The sequence below is a fragment of the Erpetoichthys calabaricus genome, chromosome 6 (assembly GCF_900747795.2).
Source record: "Erpetoichthys calabaricus chromosome 6, fErpCal1.3, whole genome shotgun sequence".
NCBI classification, from domain to species: domain Eukaryota; kingdom Metazoa; phylum Chordata; class Cladistia; order Polypteriformes; family Polypteridae; genus Erpetoichthys; species Erpetoichthys calabaricus.
Genome location: NC_041399.2, coordinates 3,910,518 through 3,930,277, shown reverse-complemented (window position 1 = coordinate 3,930,277; position 19,760 = coordinate 3,910,518).

The window sequence follows — 19,760 nt, the reverse complement described above, 5'->3', positions numbered from 1 at the left end:
CCTACCTCACAAACTGTCCGTATTCCCCAGATATCCCTGACCCCATCAGATTCAAATTTGCCTTTTACGTTTTCACACAGATAATCTCCTGTTAGATTGGCCTTTGCAATGACAATTAATAAGGCACAGGGCCAAACTTTCAAAACGCTATGCCTGTATCTACCAAACCAGTTTTCAGTCACAGACAATTGTACAGTATGTCGCTCTCTCCAGAGTTCCATCTTTTCATTCACCTACAGTCGTATCCTCAAACACACCCCATTTGGACAACTGGGTCTTGCAGGAAGTGTTCACTCATCAATAAATAATTATGCGGCTGGCTAGTACAGTAATAATTTCTATTTATATAGCGCTTTTCTCACTACTCAAGGCTCTCAGCAATTGCAGGTTAAGGGCCTTGCTCAAGGGCCCAAAAGAGCAGAGTCCCTATTGGCATTTACGGGATTCAAACTGGCAACCGGCTTCCGATTGCCAGTGCAGATCTCCAGCCTCAGAGCCACCACTCCGCCTATAATATGTTAACCTATTTAAATAGAAAATTAAAATGATGTATAGAGAAAAATTAAGATAAATTTTGCATAGATTTATAAAGGTATAAAGTATAAAGGTGATGGCCCGATTTCTGTCTAAAGCACTTTAATAAAAAGTGGTAGATGACAGTGGCGGGTGGAGGGAGCAGTCCAGGGCATGGTGGCACATTTTTGGGGGGCGGCATTATTGGCCAAAAGGCTCAGTACAATTCGTGTGTAAGCAGCAGGGTTCGGAAAAATGCCACTCATGAATGAAAAAAGTAAAACTCTCTGATTTTTAAAAATCATTTTCAGACGGTCCTTCTGTGACGGCATCAGACACAGCAGTTGAAATTTATGAGGCAATAACAAAAATAAAGAGAAACATTACACCGATAAGAATTTCTAGGAAGGTAAACAACGAATTTACAATTCAATTTAAAATGTAGAATTTTGTTTCGTTATCAATCCGAATGCGTTCTTACTCATCCCCACCTATCACGTGTACTCTACAATGGTTCTGGTTTTCACAGCATAATAATATCCATCCATTTTCCAACCCACTGAATCCGAACACAGGGTCACGGGGGTCTGCTGGAGCCAATCCCAGCCAACGCAGGGCACAAGGCAGGAACCAATCCTGGGCAGGGTGCCAACCCACCGCAGGACACACACAAACACACCCACACACCAAGCACACACTAGGGCCAATTTAGAATCACCAATCCACCTAACCTGCATGTCTTTGGACTGTGGGAGGAAACCCACGCAGACACGGGGAGAACATGCAAACTCCACGCAGGGAGGACCCGGGAAGTGAACCCAGGTCTTCCAACTGCGAGGCAGCAGCGCTACCCACTGCGCCACCGTGCCGCACGCATAAAAATATTAAACTAATAATTAGAACACGGCTTATCAGTGCAGCATCTATACTATCTTCTTGTCTAGTTGATCCTTATAAATAATTATATGTGAAAAATTATTGCTGTTTCTCTATATACAGGGTGGTCCAGATCTAATTATGCAATTTTTATTACGCTATACTGTAACTTATTAAGTTTATTACATAGAGAATTCACAACTGAATGGAGGACAAGTGGGACATTACATGAAAAATCAGTGAATTAATTCAATGTAAGTCCATTTTTGTTTATTACAAGATATTTCAAACAATTCTTTTGTATTGCATTGTTTTCCTGCATTGCATTAAAAGTTGCAAAATTAGACCTGGACCACCCTATATGAATAAATCTATGCAAAATTTATCTTAATTTTTCTCTATACGTCATTTTAATTTTCTATTTAAATAGGTTAACATAGTCAGATATGTTGAAGGGCGGTAGATTGAAGCTCGAGCGGAACGAACTCCAGCTACGCCACAGGTAGGGATGAGTGGGGGTAAACGTTAACATTATATTAAGTTATTGTCTGTTTTTACCTGCATTATTATTAATCTTTAATTTAATATTGTTTTTTGTATCAGTAAGGTGCTGCTGGAGTAAGTGAATTTCCCCTTGGGATTAATAAAGTATCTATCTATCTATCTATCTATCTATCTATCTATCTATCTATCTATCTATCTATCTATCTATCTATCTATCTATCTATCTATCTATCTATCTATCTATCTATCTTGAGTTTGCCTGCTCTGTGAAAGGCACTATATAAAAAAAAAACAGAATGTTTGGCAGATTTGCTCCTTCCACAACTACCACAACCCTGACCCTGAGCTGAATGAAAAGAAGACGACCTTCTGGGGCTCCTCATTATAAAGCTTGATATTAAATGCATTCTGTGAGCGCTTTGAGTTTGTGTAAAGGATGACAGGCACTATATAAAGGAGAGGAGCTCAATGCATTTTCGGGCTCTTTAATACAAAGCTATTTGAGTGGTTGGAGTCTGGGTACTCTATGCAAGGCACTATATAAAGATGACCCTCAGGGGGTCATTAATATAAAGCTTGATATTGAATGTGCTGTATGAGTGCTTTGAGTTTGAATACTCTATGAAAGGCGCTATATAAATGAGGCGGCCTGATTGTATTTTAAATATAAAGCTTTGATGTTACATGCGCTATATAAGTGCTTTGAGTCTGTGTAAGGCACTATATAAAGATGACCCTCAAAGAGGTCTTTAACATAAAGCTTGATACTGAATGTGCTTTTTAAAGTCATATAAAAAAGTTTGTGACCCCCTATCAGCCTGCATAATAATTGACTCTCCTTTCAACATAAAGATATCAGTGCTCTGTCTTTCATTTCCTAGGAGTACTGCGGTGTTTTCTGAACAAAGATTTTTAGTGACGCAGTATTTAGTTGTATGAAATGAAATCAAATGTGAAAAACTGGCTGTGCACAAATGTGGGTCCCCTTGTCATTGTGCTGATTTCAATGCCTGTCACTGCTCAATGCTGATTGGTTGATGAGCTCGTTAAGCCTTGACCTTCATAGACCGGTGTGTCCAATCATGAGATATAAAGGTATTTAAGGTGGTCAATTACAAGTTGTGCTTCCTTCCCTTTGACTCTCCTCTGAAGAGGGACAGCATGGGACCCTCAAAGCACCTCTCCAAAGATCTGAAAACAAAGATTGTTGAGTCTCCTGGTTTAGGGGAAGGCTACAAAAAGCCATCTCAGAGGTTTAAACTGTCAGTTTCTGTAACTGTAAGGAATGGAATCAGGAAATGGAAGGCCACAGGCACAGTTGCTGTTAAACCCAGCAGGTCTGGCAGGCCAAGAAAAATACAGGAGCGGCATATGAGCAGGATTGTGAGAATGGTGACAGACAACCCACAGATCACCTCCAAAGACCTGCAAGAACATCTTGCTGCAGATGGTGTATCTGTACATCGCTCTACAATTCAGCACAATTTGCACAAAGAACATCTGCATGGCAGGGTGATGAGAAAGAAGCCCTTTCTGCACTCACGCCACAAACAGAGTCGCTTGTTGTATGCCAATGCTCATTTAGACAAGCCAGATTCATTTTGGAACAAAGTGCTTTGGACTGATGAGACACCAATGGAGTTATTTGGTCAGAACAAAAAGCTCTTTGCATTGTGGAAGAAGAACACAACATTCCAAGAAAACCACCTGCTACCTACTGTCACATTTGGTGGAGGTTCCATCATGCTGTGGGGCTGTGTGGCCAGTTCAGGGACTGGGGCCCTTGTTAAAGTTGAGGGTCAGATGAATTCAATCCAATATCAACAAATTCTTCAGGATAATGTTCAAGCATCAGTCACAAAGTTGAAGTTACTTACGCAGGGGTTGGATATTCCAACAAGACAATGACCCAAAACACAGTTGGAAATCTACAAAGGCATTCATGCAGAGGGAGAAGTACAATGTTCTGGAATGGCCATCACAGTACCCTGACTTGAATATCATCGACAATCTATGGGATGATTTGAAGCAGGCTGTCCATCAAATTGAACTGACCTGGAGAGATTTTGTATGAAGAATGGTGAACAAGACCTCCATCCAGAATCAGACACTCATCAGAGGCTATAGGAGGACAGCGTCTAGAGGCCAAAAGGAGGCTCAACTAAGTATTGATGTCATATCTCTGTTGGGGGGCCCACATTTCTGCACCTTTCTAATTTTGTTATGATGCATATTTTCTGTTAATCCAATAAACGTAATGTCACTGCTGAAATCCTACTGTTTCCATAAGACATGTCAGATATTAAATGGAAGTTGCTACTTTCAAAGCTCAGCCAATGAGAAACAAAACTCCAAATAATTAAGAGGGTTTCCCAAACTTTTTCATATGACTGTACATGCTATGAATGTGAATACTCTATGAAAGGCGCTATATAAAGGAGGTGGCCCGATTGCCTTCTGGGACACCTAAATGTAAAGCGTGATGTCAAATGTACACGACGAGTGCTTTGATTGTCCAAGAGTTTCCAGAAGATAGAAGAGTTAGGATGTCAATGTTCTTCACAAAGGGAGTGTTGTCTTAAAGGCGCTATACGAAGCAGGTGTCCCTGCACAGTGTGAAGTGAGTCTGTGGACTAAGATGTCACTGCTTTTTTAGTCACCTTGTGTGTATATGGGAGACTGATGTGCTGCTCCGCTTGGCACTTTGAGGTGGCACTTATGGCGACAGACACTTCATAGAATGACAGTAATGTACCTTATGGTGGGGTCCCTGATATAAAATATACTTGTTTTGCTTCTTTTATCCAGAGTCGACATTTCAGTGTGTTCTGAGATGGGCATACTTGGGTACCATCACCACTTTCACGTACCCACCACCCCGTTTTCCCTTTCTGCAGTGTCCACCTCTTTAGATGTTTACAAGCCTTTTACAAAAGACAAGGAATAGAAGCACAGCCACACAGGGTCTCTTATCCGAAAGGTGGAACGGCTGGTGCTTCGGACTCGGGTTCAAGCAAAGCCAGAACTGTGGAGTCAGCACGCTCTCCCAATCCTGTGCCTGGTGTCTACGCAGGAACTGGCACTGCCAGGGTGCCTTCTCGGCGAAGCTGGTAGACTAAGGTGAGGATCTTTTGATCAAATTCCTTGTGAGCCGCCAGAGCAATTAACAGAAAATCCGTCAGGCCACCCTGAACAAAGAGAGGAAAGTGCCAGATAAATGACCGGCGCGGCCTCCTCTCACTTGTTGTACATCTGCGCCGACAGCCGAGTCCCAGCTCAGCAGGCCTTCACATCGCGCTGATTTATTGGCCAATTCACCATTTGCCAGTATGTCTGGTGCTAATTAAATGCATCGCACTCCATTCAGAAATGTCACAATTGATTTGTCTTTTGCGAGCGCTGACTTTATTTCAATCTTCTGAAAAGAAGAAAAAAAAAAAAGATTTTATGAGCCCAGGATAACTTCTCCTGGCACATTCATCTCGCCGGACGGCCTCTGTGAGTAAAACGGCCCAAAAAAGCCCCCCGATGGCTCCCACTTAGCGGTGACTGCTCGGCCAGGACAGCTCATTTGTCTGACACCGCCAATTTGCTTGGGTGGTCTGATGTGAGCCACTTGGCCGTCACCTGAGATTATGGGAGCAGATTGCACTTCAGTGGACATGAGGCTCCATTTATTTTATATAGTGCCTTTATGGGGGGGGGGGGGACAGCGACCATAAAAAAAGCAAAAGAAAAAAGTGGGCTCTTTAAAGGCTCCTACTTGATGTCAAACCCTGAGGTTCAAATCTGGTTACGTAAAACAAAGTAAAAAGTCACCCACAGGGGTCCTAAATGAAAAAGTGGAGGACGGGAAAGGGAGAGTTGCCAAGTGCTGGTGCCAATCTACTCAAGTGGACAAATCGGTGGAATTCATGTAAGAATTTCAGTGCCAGTTGTGACATCTTCATGGACACATTTGAGGCTCTTAAAGCTGAATCTGTTAAAGTAAACCCTTTAAAGAAGACAAGGCTCCTTCTGAAAGGCGCTATATGAACGAGATGCCCTTATACAGTTCTTTGGGACTGTGTAGTGAGCCGGCAGAATAATAATTGCCTGTATTTTAATTCACCTTGTGAAAGGCACTATATAACGGACTGCTAGATTGTTCTGCCTAACACTTTGAGGTGAAGCTCACAGTGACGTGCACACCATAGAATGCCAACCCCTCATGAAAGGCACTATATAATATAAACTATTGCCAAGCCAATGATTGATATTCCTATTGTTTCTAGCATCGAGATTTCAGTGTGCGGAGGGTCAGCCAGACTCTTGGGATGCCACTCACTTTAGTGTCACCGCTTTTGATGTCTTCAAAGATTATTAAAATTCATTTACAATTTTCTGTGGCATGTGTGGCATCTTCATTGGCATGTTTGTTCAACACTGATGCCAATTGGTTATAATATTTCCTGGCGGTAAAGAAAACAAGGCTCCTTTCTAAACGAACTACATGAAGGAGATGTCCTCATACGGTACTTTGCCACCCTGTAGAATAATCACTCATAGTATTTTAATTTACCCAGGGAAAGGCGCTATATAGGAAGATGACAGACTGTTCCAGTGTTCTTTTCAGCCAGCGCTTTTGATGTCTTTAAAGATCTTTGGAATCCAATTTAACAATTTCTGTCACATGTGTGACATCTTCATAGACATGTGTGATCTTAAACGGATGTTAATGTTATGGTGGATCTTCTCATTTTCCCCAGAAGACAAGGGAGCTTCTTAAAGGCGCTACATGAGTGAGATGTCCTCTGACAGCGCTTTGAGAATGTCAAGAACGGTAATTCACTGCTGTTAGACTCACTTTAGAAAAGGCACCATATAAGAGAGTGATAGACCACCCTGCAAAACACATTGAGCTGAGGCTCACAGCGACACAATGGTGTCAAACGGAATGGTGGCCCTGATGAAAGGCGCTATACCATACCATACCATACCATTTTTATTTGTTAAGCGCTTAAAAACACAGCATTACAACTGACCAAAGCGCTGTACAGTTAAAACAAGCAAGACTAAAAGCAAAATATTAAAAACAAACATTAAGAGAGAATTAAAACAGAGACACTAAAAACAGGTCAGGGGACCCAATAAAACAGAGAAATAGCAAAAAGCAAATGGGAATAAGACAGGTTAAGAATTAAAAGCCAATGTGAAGAAGTGCGTTTTTAGGTGTGGTTTGAATGTGGCGACTGAAGCGGCTTGCCTAACCACTAAAGGTAAGGAGTTCCAGAGCTTGGGTGCACAGACAGAAAAAGCCCTTTCACCACGAGCTTTAAAACGTGCCTTGGGAACGGTTAGGAGCAGCTGATCTGCGGATCTAAGAACACGAGGGGGATTGTGACGATGGAGCAAGACACTCAAGTAGGCAGGGGCTAGACCATTTAGTGCCTTATAGGTTAAGAGGAGTATCTTAAAATCAATTCTGAAGCTAACCGGCAGCCAGTGTAGGGTTTTTAAAATCGGTGTAATGTGTTGGCTTCTGCTGCTTCCAGTTAAAAGCCTTGCAGCCGCATTTTGAACCAATTGGAGTCTCGAAAGAGTGGCTTTACTAATACCATATAGGCAAGAATTAGAATAGTCGAGCCGGGACGTAATGAATGCATGGATTACTGATTCCAGGAGGTGGTAAGACAGAATTGGTTTGAGTTTGGCAATTCGCCTGAGATGGAAAAAGCAGGATTTTACTGTGCTGTTGACTTGAGCATCCATTTTCAGGACCATATCCATTTTGATTCCAAGATTGGAAACAGACGAAGTTACTGGAATGGGAAGAAAGTCGAGGCCAAGGGGTAGGGTCTGTTCGCGGTCGGGACTAAAAACAATGACCTCGGTTTTTGAATCGTTCAGGTGAAGGAAGTTTACAGCCAGCCAGTCCTTAATGTCAGATAAGCAGTCGAGAAGAGGGTTAGTGGAGTCAGTTGACTTGAGGGAGAAATAAATTTGGCAGTCATCAGCATATAGGTGATACGAGATTGCATGTTTTCTAAAAATTGCACCTAAAAGGCAGGATGTAAATTGAAAAAAGTAGTGGCCCCAAAATGGAACCCTGGGGGACACCACATGGGAGTGGGACTGATTCAGATGAAAAATCATCTAGCATGACTCTAAGAGTCCTGTTGCAGATATATGACCTGAACCAGTCGAGGGCTAAGCCAGATACACCAGCCCAGGATTCGAGTCGGGAGATCATGATGTCGTGGTCGATTGTGTCGAAGGCAGCAGATAAATCGAGAAGAACCATAATCACGTAGAGTCCTGAGTCCAATGCCAAAAGGACATCATTTAGGACACGTAAATGCGCGGTTTCTGTGCTCTGTTGGGGCCTAAAGCCTGACTGAAAAAGGTCCATTACCTGATGGTCCTGTAGGTGGTGAATTAATTGCTCATAAACTACTTTTTCGAGTAATTTTGACAGGAAAGGTAGTTTGGAAATTGGACGAAGATTGGAGAAGACGGCAGGGTCAAGATCAGGTTTTTTCACGATTGGATGTACAACTGCGTGTTTGAAAGCACAAGGAACTGTAGCCGAAGATAGACTACTAGTTATGATCTTTAAGACATCATATCGAATCACAGGAAAGACATCTTTCAGCAGTCTGGATGGCACCACATCGTCCGGAGAGCCCGAAGGCTTCATTGAGGTGACGATTTTTTCCAGATGGGGGAGCGAAATGGGTTCAAAGCTGGTGAGGGAGCCGTGTACAGGAACGGCTAAATCAACAGAGCCAGAAGAAGAAATGGAGATCTGGGATCTAATGTTCGTGACCTTATCCAGAAAAAACGTAAGGATCTGATTACAAAGAGCATTGGAGGGAGAAGAGAAAACAGTTGCAGCTGGAGAGAGGACAGCATTCAGTGTTTTGTATAGGACACGTTGATTGCCAGAATTTTTTGAGATGATGTCAGTAAAAAAACGGTTCCTTGCACCTCTGACTGCTCTCTGGTATTGAGACCACATGTCTCTCATGCAGTCAAAGGTAACAGTGAGACCATCTTTCCTCCATTTACGTTCTAGCCGCCTACAGTTTTGCCTGATGGAGCGAGTTTGTTCATTTAGCCATGGGTCATGCTTGACTTTGGATTGTCTCCGTTTGAGTGGGGCTACAACATCCATCACAGAACAGCAGGAAGTATAGAAGGTTTGCAATAAAACATCAGCATCCATGGATTCACATGATGTGGAGATTGATGAGAAAGCAGCTGCAAAATCTTCAGCAGCAGAAGGGGAAATGACACGGAAGGGACGGGTAGTGGTGGATTTACTATGCTCAGCAGAGACCATATCCAAATTAAACAGAACAGGCGAGTGATCAGAAAAATTGGGAGGCAGAATGTCCAAGTCACTGATTCTGAGACCGCGAGAAAGAGCCAGGTCCAGTGTGTGAGCCTGTCCATGTGTTGGTCCATTGACTAGTTGAGAAAGACCAAAGGAGTCAATAATGTCCAGAAAGTCTTTTGCTAGAGGTTTAACGGGACAGCAAACATGGATATTAAAATCACCCAAACAAAGGAAGCGATCATATCTGCAGGTAATATCAGCCAAAAAAGCTGCAAATTCGTCTAAAAAGTCCTTATTATATTTTGGGGGGGCGATAGATGAGTGTGCACAGCAGCGGTGGAGAACAGACAAGTTCAAACATACTGAGCTCAAAAGTTAAAGGGGAAAATGAAAGCGGAAGGGAAGGGCGTTTGCAGATAAAATCAGATTTAAATAAGGTCAATAAGCCCCCGCCGCGGCGCAGCGCTCTCGGCGTGTTGATAAAGGAACATCCCGGGGGCAAAACTTCAGTGAGTGAGAGCGTCTCGCCCGGTAAAATCCAGGTTTCAACAGTACATAAAAAATCCAGGCCATTGGAAAGAAAAAAGTCTTTACGGATGAAAGTTTTGTTCACGACCGATCTGGCATTTATCAGCGCAAAACGAACTGGCTGGGACGACGTTAACAAAGACGCACCAGCCGTGGCGGCTGACATTGTCGTGATGTGGCGTAGGTTGTTAAAGTTCACCCCCCGGCGGCGGTGACGGAGCGAGGCAGGGAGGTGTACCGGAGCATCCGAGGGCAAGAGGCATTCTGGGAGCATTGACTCATGTTGGGAGCCAGGAGAGTTGTTCCTAGAGAGGATCCGGGAGGCTTGGAGCCGAGCCCTGGTGCCTCCACGCTTCCCATGGCGGCGGCATTTCCATCTGCGACCGGCCAAGCCGTGGACAGTGATGAGGAAGGCCGGGACTTCCTCAAACAGTCGGCCAAAGGTTTGACTGAACTCCGGAGTCAAATGTCGAGAAACTCCCGCACTCGTTCGAAGAGCCAGAAGGGTGAAGCGATCATAACGAATGATCGAGTCAGGAAGAGCATCACAGGAGCAAGTAAGCCGAGAAAAAAGCAGGAGTAACGAGAAACACAAAAGCCAGAGCGGCTGACGGCGTGCCTCAACAGTCGGCGCCATCTTGCATATTAAAAAAAAAAATTGCTATATAAAAAAAATTTCACCAAGTCATTGGTTGCTTTTCCTGTAGTTTCTAGTGTCAAGATTATAATGTGCGCGGGGTCAATCATACTTTTGGGATGCCACTCCCTTTAGTGCCACCACTTTTATGTCTCCAAAGATCATTAGAATTAAATTAAGAATGTCTGTGACATGGAGGGACATCTTCATGGGCAGGTTAAGGCTGTTAATTCTGAATCTGTTATAATGAATCCTTTAGAGAAGACAAGACTCCTTCTTGAAGGCACTATATGAAAAAGATGTCCTCTCTAACAATGAGGCTGGCACTGTTACCTAATGCCTGCTGCTCTGCGGTTACTCAGTACCTGGCTAAGACCTTTCACTTCAAGATCTCATAAGTGGCATGTGCCCGGGTGGAGTTTGGTGGGTTGGTTGTGCTTTCATTCCTTAAAACAATTTAACAATCACATTTCTTTCTTCTCTTTTGGTTTAATTTTTAACTTACCATTCAGCTTTGGTAATGATGTGCTTTTTGACTTTTCCCTCAGTTTTGAGAACAATTTGTTTCCCGGTTACTCTTAAAATATTCTTGCTAACAAATCAGTCTCTGACTTTGTCTCGAATCTCACAATTTGAATATCTTTGACTTAAAGTTTATTTTGGGGTTTCTCCCTTTGTAAAAAGAAAGATGAGTAAATGGGCGTTCCAGAATGCACGTCTTCATTTTGTTGCCTTTATAACTGTTTTATTCAATGATACTGTTTGTAATTTTGTGCTTACTCTTAGATTATTAAAACATTAGAATATTAGAACAATCTGGACGAGAACAGGCCATTCGGCCCAACAAAGCTCGCCAGTCCTGTCCTAAAAAAACATCAAGTCGAGTTTTGAAAGTCCCCAACGTCTTACTGTCCACCACATGACTTGGTCGCTTATTCCAAGTGTCTATCGTTCTTTGTGTAAAGAAAAACTTCCTAACATTTGTGTGAAATTTACCCTTCACAAGTTTCCAATGGTGTCCCCGTGTTCTTGATGAACTCATTTTAAAATAACAGTCTCAATCCACTGTAATAATTCCCTTCATCATTTTAAACACTTCAATCAGGTCTCCTCTTCATCACTGTGAAGGCTCAGCTCTTGTAATCTTTCTTTATAGCTCATCCCCTGTAGCCCCCCGTAATCAGCCTAGTTGCTCTTCTCTGGACCTTCTCTAGTGCTGCTATGTCCTTTTTGTAGCCTGAAGACCAAAACTGCACCCAGGACTCCAGATGAGGCCTCACCAGTGTATTATAAAGGTTGAGCAGACCCTCCTGTGACTTGTACTCCACACATCAAGGCGCTATATAACCTGACATTCTGTTAGTCTTCTTAATGGCTTCTGAACACTGTCTGGAAGTCGATAGCTTAGAGTCCACTATGACTCCTCAGTCCTTGTCATGAGGTGTGTTTTCAATTTTCAGACCTCCCATTTTTACTTCCTACATGTAATGCTTTACACTTACTGATATTTAATGTCATCATCCACAAATCTGCCCAAGCCTGTCTGCTGTCCAAGTCCTTCTGCGATGATATAACGGATTCCAAATTATCTGCTAATCCACCTATCGTGGTATCATCTGCACACTTAACTCTTCATAAGTTGTCAGCTACTGTACTAATTCTTAACCTGTTACCCATCATGATTTGGTTTGATTTGGGGCCCTCAAATACTGTGTCACACACGCGTGTTTAGGAGACAACTAAAGGGCTTGAGTTCATGTGATTCCACACCGGACCAGGGGGTGGCGAGGTGCACTAATTCTTCCTCTCGATCTTTTGCAGACCATTCTAGGGAAACCCCGCCCGGCTCTGGGGCAGCCAACGACATCACTTCCGGTTCTTATGACATCACTTCCTCTATGGGCCTTTAAAGCTGACATCTTGTGTAGACTGAATCAGTTCTGTTTTGAACATGTCTGTGCTTTGGCATCAGTTTTGCAGACGGGAAAAATTATACGGGTGGTTGCCCCAACCCTTCGTAATGTCTTATGGTCGTTCTTCTTACAGCTGTCAATGCTTAATTCCAGTATTAGGTCCACATCTGGCATTGCTAGGGGTGTGGCCTCTGAGGTCGTGACCCACGTGTAATCGACACAACGGGATAAAAGGACGGCCTTGAGTTCAAATCCTTATCTGATCTGCAGATACCAAAACTGTAAAGAACTCTTTTCTCGCGTGTACTTTCATTTTTGACCCTCTTGTTCTCTCGACGCCAAGCATCGGCTTCGGTTTTGATTTATTTTGTACCTTTTTTTGTTGTTGTTTTGTTTTTTACGCATATCTCCAGGATTTGCTCATTGTTTATCTGCCACTTTACAGACAGGACATGTGCCATTACAGGTATTGCTGTGAAGGTGTAGCCCTTTTCCGTGTTGTGTTTAAGTCAGGGTCTCACCCCGACTTCTGTTTAAATCTCATTTTTTGTCCATTTTTGATCTGATTATTTACATTATTATTGTTAATTATTTGGAGGCTCTGTGGCTAAGGTTCAAATCCAGTTACTGCCTTAAGGGATCCTATTATTTTATTCTATTGCGCCCTTTAGCAAGTCTCTTAATCTGAAAATTGTTCCAGGGTGATCCTAAGCTCTGACCCCTAAAGGCCATGCAAGATAATTTCCCCTTGGAGATTAATGAAATAAATCAAAAAAAAAAAATTTACAAAAAAATTTACAAGTTACTCAAACTCTTCTCTAACATTTCAGTCATTATTCACCACTCTGATGCTGATCTTTATGATCATAAATTACGATAGCAATGGATGAGAAGAATTCATCATTAATTGCAGAATTCCGGTACTTGAGAGTTCCTTTGGAGTGGCTCTTTCTCTTCTTTGGCTCAAAAAAGAATCAGCACATCGTCATCTCATAACAGGCTTACGTTTCGAGTTTGGGTTTTTTCCATCCAGCCGTTTTAGCTCTGGAATATCCTTAAGAAACTGTGACACATAGACACACACACACCCATCATCGAGATATCAATGTTTCCAGTATCACAGACCCTAAAACTTCGAGATCAGTCGAAAAAACCTTTGACGAATCTAAAGCTTTTACTCCTCCTCCTCCTTGGACAGGTTATGGTGGGCCAATTGTCCAATTATGTTTTTAACTTAGCTGTGTGCAGTTGTGTTCTCTGATGTTCCTGGTATTTCGCAGGTGGATTCCCCAAGAGGTGGGGCCACCTGTCTATCAAAGTTTAGGGACCGCCCCCAGCTATACAAAGGCAGGCTGGGAGTTGAAGTCCGGTAAGGTTCATTCAAATGTATCTCTGGTGGAGTTTGGTGGTTCTGTCCGTGTTGTATTTGTTAACATCGTTCTACTTTTTAGGACTGTTCTTGTAGATTTTATAGTGGGATTTGTGTTCCTTGGATTGATTGTTGGTGACTCCTTTGGCCTCCTTTCTTCCTTTTATGTTAGTTGTCTACATTCTTCTGAATAAATCCTTTACTGATAAAAATTTGTCGTGGGACTTGTTTCTGCAAGCCAAAGTTTTATGGTTTTCTCTCTTGTAAAGCCGATTTCACTGTTATTTTGCAACTATTTTGATGATTTTAACTCTTATGTCATAATATATTTGGGGGGGGGGGGGGGGTTAATGCACCCCCAGACACGAAATACTTTTTTGCTGCACTTTTTAAGGAAATGTCACAATTGTGAAGTAGAAGAAGACACAGAGAACACGATTAAAGGTTGGGATAAAACGTCCTCGTATAGTGTTGTTGTGCTGTAAGATTTTGCATATAACTTGATAAATATTTTGTATATCTTGATTTGTATGTTAGGCAAAGCAATGTAATATTAGTGTTACATTAGTGAGAAGCATTCATGTTTACCCCCCCTTTAGGATGACAGAGTTGGGGGAAGTGCTTAAAACAGATGTTTCTCTGCTAGAGTCTCTCTTATCCCCAACACAAAGCCAGGTTGTCTAACTGCCAAGCTTTACCTCAACAAATGGTTTTGGGGGGATGGCAGGTGTTAAGATTTTCTATTCCCCCATTGGTCTGAAGTATGGCTGTTGGGAATTGGCTTGTATCAAAAGCTGATGACCTAGTGGCTCTGGGGATTGGACAGAACATCTATAAATTTACTTGCTTAACCTCAAACTCTCTCTCTAACTAACATCTGATGAAGGAGCAGCTTATACACACCATGAACTGACAAGGACAACACAATGGAGAGCACAGCTCGGCAGCCATATTGAGACCGGCATGTGGCTGAAAGCTGACCACAAATGAACTCGAGACATTTTTAAGTAACTAACAAGTCTGTGTGCTGCCTGAAACTACACATCACTATTTAATCAGGTTGTATAGTTGCCAGTGTTCAAATGTACTTTGCATATTATTATTATTTATGAATATTATCAATAATACATCATTTTATGTGTAACTCCTGCTTGTCTTTTACTACATCTAATTAATAATAATAATAATAATAATAATTCATTACATTTATATAGCGCTTTTCTCAGTACTCAAAGCACTATCGACACAGGGAGGAACCAGGAAGCGAACCCAAAATCTTCCACAGTCTCCTTACTGCAAAGCAGCAGCGCTACCACTGCGCCACTTGTGAGGACATTGCCTGAAGTTATAGATGTAGAAGGAAAGGTGGGGAGAAGTTATATACACTTACAGGTATTCTAACTTAGACACCATTAAAATATCCGACTACACCACCCAGAAAATAGCACACAGAGTTCTTTAAATTGGGCGGTGAGTAAACACACAATGAAAGACACAACAGTAATTTCAGGAAAAGCAACCGTAACTTCTATTACACAAGACAAGAAAGTAAATTAAAAAAATAGACGAATATGACAAAAAAATCTAACAATATCAGTACGAAATTCCTTTTTTTTTTTTTTACACTCTGAAAGTCTGTTAAAAACAAGAATTGGAGGACACAACCTTTAGTGGACATCTTCAACATCTCCCTGAGCCAAGCTGTTGTGCCACAATGTTTTAAAAACACCACCATCAGACCTGTCCCAAAGACAGCTACAGCCTCAGAACTCAATGACTACCGCCCAGTGGCACTCACTCCAATCATTATGAAGTGCTTTGAGCGGTTAGTTTTGAGTCACATAAAGAATCAGCTGCCCCCCAAACTGGACCCTCTACAGTTTGCATATCAATCAAATCGATCAACTGACGATGCAATTTCAATGGTATTCCACCTGATCCTGTCACATCTGGATCACCGCAATGCACATGTAAGAATGCTGTTCATTGATTTCAGCTCAGCATTCAATACTATCATTCCCAGGCAGTTGATCAGTAAGCTGGATCTGCTCGGACTCAACACCTCCACCTGCAACTGGATTCTGGACTTTCTCACTGAAAGACCTCAAACAGTACAGATTGGGAATAAAAGATCTAACACCATCACACTGAGCACAGGTGCCCCCAGGGTTGTGTGTTGAGCCCGCTACTCTTCACGCTGTTGACCCATGATTGCACCTCCAACTCTGACACAAACCACATTATCAAGTTTGCCGATGACACTACAGTAGTGGGACTCATCGAGAACGACGATGATGCGGCGTACAGAGAAGAGGTGGAACGGTTGGCACTTTGGTGTAAAGACAATAATCTGTCTCTTAATGTTGAAAAGACAAAAGAGTTGATTGTTGACTTCAGGAAGACAAAGGCTGTCCATCTCCCACTCAACATTGATGGCGTCACAGTAGAGAGAGTGAAGAGCACCAAGTTCCTAGGTGTTCATATCACAGAGGACCGGTCCTGGACCAAAAACACCAACTATCTTACATAAAGAGCCCAGCAGCGTCTTTACTTCCTGCGACGACTGAAGAAGGTGCACCTCCCCAAACCCATACTTACCACCTTCTACAGAGGCACCATAGAGAGTGTCCTGACCAGCTGTATTACAGTCTGGTATGGAAACTGCCATGCCTCCGACCGCAAAGCCCTTCAGAGGATTGTGCGGACTGCTGAGTGCATCATTGGCAGCTCTCTACCCAGTCTGCAGGAGATCTACACCTCACGCTGCCTTCATAAAGCCACTAGTATCATGGCTGACCCCCACCACCCCTCCCACCAATTGTTTACTCCTCTTCCATCTGGAAGATGACTCTGCAGCATCAGGAGCAGGTCTGCGAGATTGTACAATAGTTTCTTTCCCCAAGCAGTCCGGCTCCTGAACACCATGCTGCCCTCCTCCACACTGGACTCTTTACTCCACACACTCTCTGGATTACAAAATACTACTTAATACTGTATATGTTTTTTAGTTATATATATATCTTGTGTACTGCACCTTTTGACTCTGGAGGACGATATTTTGTCCCACTGTGTACTGTAAGTATATTGTTAGGATGACAATAAAGCTCTACTACTACTACTACTACTACTACTAGTGGTGCAGAGTCCAGTTTGTGCACTGTGTTACCCCAACAAAATCAATAACTAAATAAAAATGATTTAAAAAAAAAAAAGCCTAGTACGTCCAAGTGTGTTACTCACAAGCCCAATCCTGCCGACTACGCCAAAAAAAAAAAAGTCTGAGATTTGAGGCCTTCTGACAGAGGCTACATATTAATAATACAAAAGGGGAAAGTAGAGCAATACATTACTCTGCCAAGACAAAACAAGTGTGTACAGCTCAGGCCAAGCAGTAGCGCTCAGGTACCGGTCGTAGGCATACAAAGTACACGTGCACACAGTGAGACAGATTCCAGAGGGAGTTTTTATGGGGTGGAACAGTACAATCATGAAGGAAATTAGGGTGACGGAGGAGCGGGGTGATAAAGGTGACGTCAGCATGGGGAGCCAGACGGGAGAACCGGACATGAAGTCATCACGGGGGGACTGTAGACAGATGCGGAAGTGCGTTATTGGTGAGTCGTCTGTTTACATTCTGTCGGGTTTCGTTTCTTCGCTTTTCCTGCTGAAAAAGAGAGAAAGGCGTTAGCAAGCTGTTCAGTAGTCCCCTCTTGCACACTTCTATGCTCTGTCGGGCCCGTTGGCTGCCCCCTATTAGCGCATGTGACACAAATTCACCAAGAAAAAGTCAAATTTTAATAGGAGACATATTTTATCTGGAGCCTCACAATTACTGCAATACTGATCATTTTACACACTGTCAACGAACTGTAAAAACTATCAAAAAACTACTGCAACAATCTATTATAATATGTATCAGGTGCAACTGGCACCATTGATGAAATTCAGAAAAACACCGACTGCGCCAACAGTGCTTGAACTGGCTGCACGCAAACACACAGAGGCCAACGCTGATACTCTCAGGCTAGTCTAGCGTAGGGTCACTGATGCTGATTCACTAGAGGGTGCCAGTGGTCATGAGCTGGCTGCTCAACGAATGGACAGCACGGACTGATCAGCTTCTGTGTGCTGGCAAATTGCACCTGGAACTGACTATAGCGGTGGTTTAATGGTTAAACTTTTGAGGCCAAGGCCGGCCTATAGAGTGGGAGCTCAGGTTGCCTTGGAGTGGTGGAGGTTGGTGAGGATGCCACCGTGAACTCAGTTCAATGTTGGTGGCCTAATATCTTTGGCTTTTGGGTGTTGCTGTCTGTCATGGCACTCATCCTCTGAGGTTCACAGTCTGAATATCTCTATATGATGAGTATACTTTAATAGTGAGGTTTTCATTTCAGTGTAACGCACGTGCTAAATTATCTGCTTAGCCTCTGACTTTATATTCTAAAACATACACTACGGGAATGGCACTTAGTCTCTGAGGCTGCATTTGAAATACGCTAAGAAAGTGGAGCAGGAAGGAGAAAACGTTTTCATGAAGATGCAGAAATATTTAAAAGTGTGACTGAAGACACTTCATTCCTTTGCTATGTTAAAGCATCCAGTTACAGTAGGGAATATACAGTGCATCCGGAAAATTTTCACAGCGCATCACTTTGTCCACATTTTGTTATGTTACAGCCTTATTCCAAAATGGATTAAATTAATTTTTTCCTCAGAATTCTACACACAACACCCCATAATGACAACGTGAAAAAAGTTTACTTGAGGTTTTTGCAAATTTATTAAAAATAAATAAATTGACAAAGCACATGTACATAAGTATTCACAGCCGTTGCCATGAAGCTCCAAATTGAGCTCAGGTGCCTCCTGTTTCCCCTGATCATCCTTGAGATGTTTCTGCAGCTTCATTGGAGTCCACCTGTGGTAAATTCAGTTGACTGGACATGATTTGGAAAGGCACACACCTGTCTATAGAAGGTCCCACAGTTCATGTCAGAGCACAAACCAAGCATGAAGTCAAAGGAATTGTCTGTAGACCTCCGAGACAGGATTGTCTCCAGGCCCAAATCTGCGGAAGGTTACAGAACAATTTCTGCTGCTCTGAAGGTCCCAATGAGCACAGTGGCCTCCATCATCCATAAGTGGAAGAAGTTCGAAACCACCAGGACTCTTCCTAGAGCTGGCCGGCCATCTAAACTGAGCGATCGGGGGAGAAGGGCCTTAGTCAGTGAGGTGACCAAGAACCCGATGGTCACTCTGTCAGAGCTCCAGAGGTCCTCTGTGGAGAGAGGAGAACCTTCCAGAAGGACAACCATCTCTGCAGCAATCCACCAATCAGGCCTGTATGGTAGAGTGGCCAGACGGAAGCCACTCCTTAGTAAAAGGCACATGGCAGCCCGCCTGGAGTTTGCCAAAAGGCACCTGAAGGACTCTCGGACCATGAGAAAGATAATTCTCTGGTCTGATGAGACAAAGATTGAACTCTTTGGTGTGAATGCCAGGCGTCATGTTTGGAGGAAACCAGGCACCGCTCATCACCAGGCCAATACCATCCCTACAGTGAAGCATGGTGGTGGCAGCATCATGCTGTGGGGAACTGGGAGACTAGTCAAGATAAAGGGAAAGATGACTGCAGCAATGTACAGAGACATCCTGGATGAAAACCTGCTCCAGAGCGCTCTTGACCTCAGACTGGGGCGACGGTTCATCTTTCAGCAGGACAACGACCCTAAGCACACAGCCAAGATATCAAAGGAGTGGCTTCAGGACAACTCTGTGAATGTCCTTGAGTGGCCCAGCCAGAGCCCAGACTTGAATCCGATTGAACATCTCTGGAGAGATCTTAAAATGGCTGTGCACCGATCCAACCTGATGGAGCTTGAGAGGTGCTGCAAAGAGGAATGGGCCAAACTGGCCAAGGATAGGTGTGCCAAGCTTGTGGCATCATATTCAACAAGACTTGAGGCTGGAATTGCTGCCAAAGGGGCATCGACAAAGTATTGAGCAAAGGCTGTGAATACTTATGGACATGGGATTTCTCCGTTTTTTTTATTTTTAATAAACTTGCAAAAACCTCAAGTAAACTTTTTTCACGTTGTC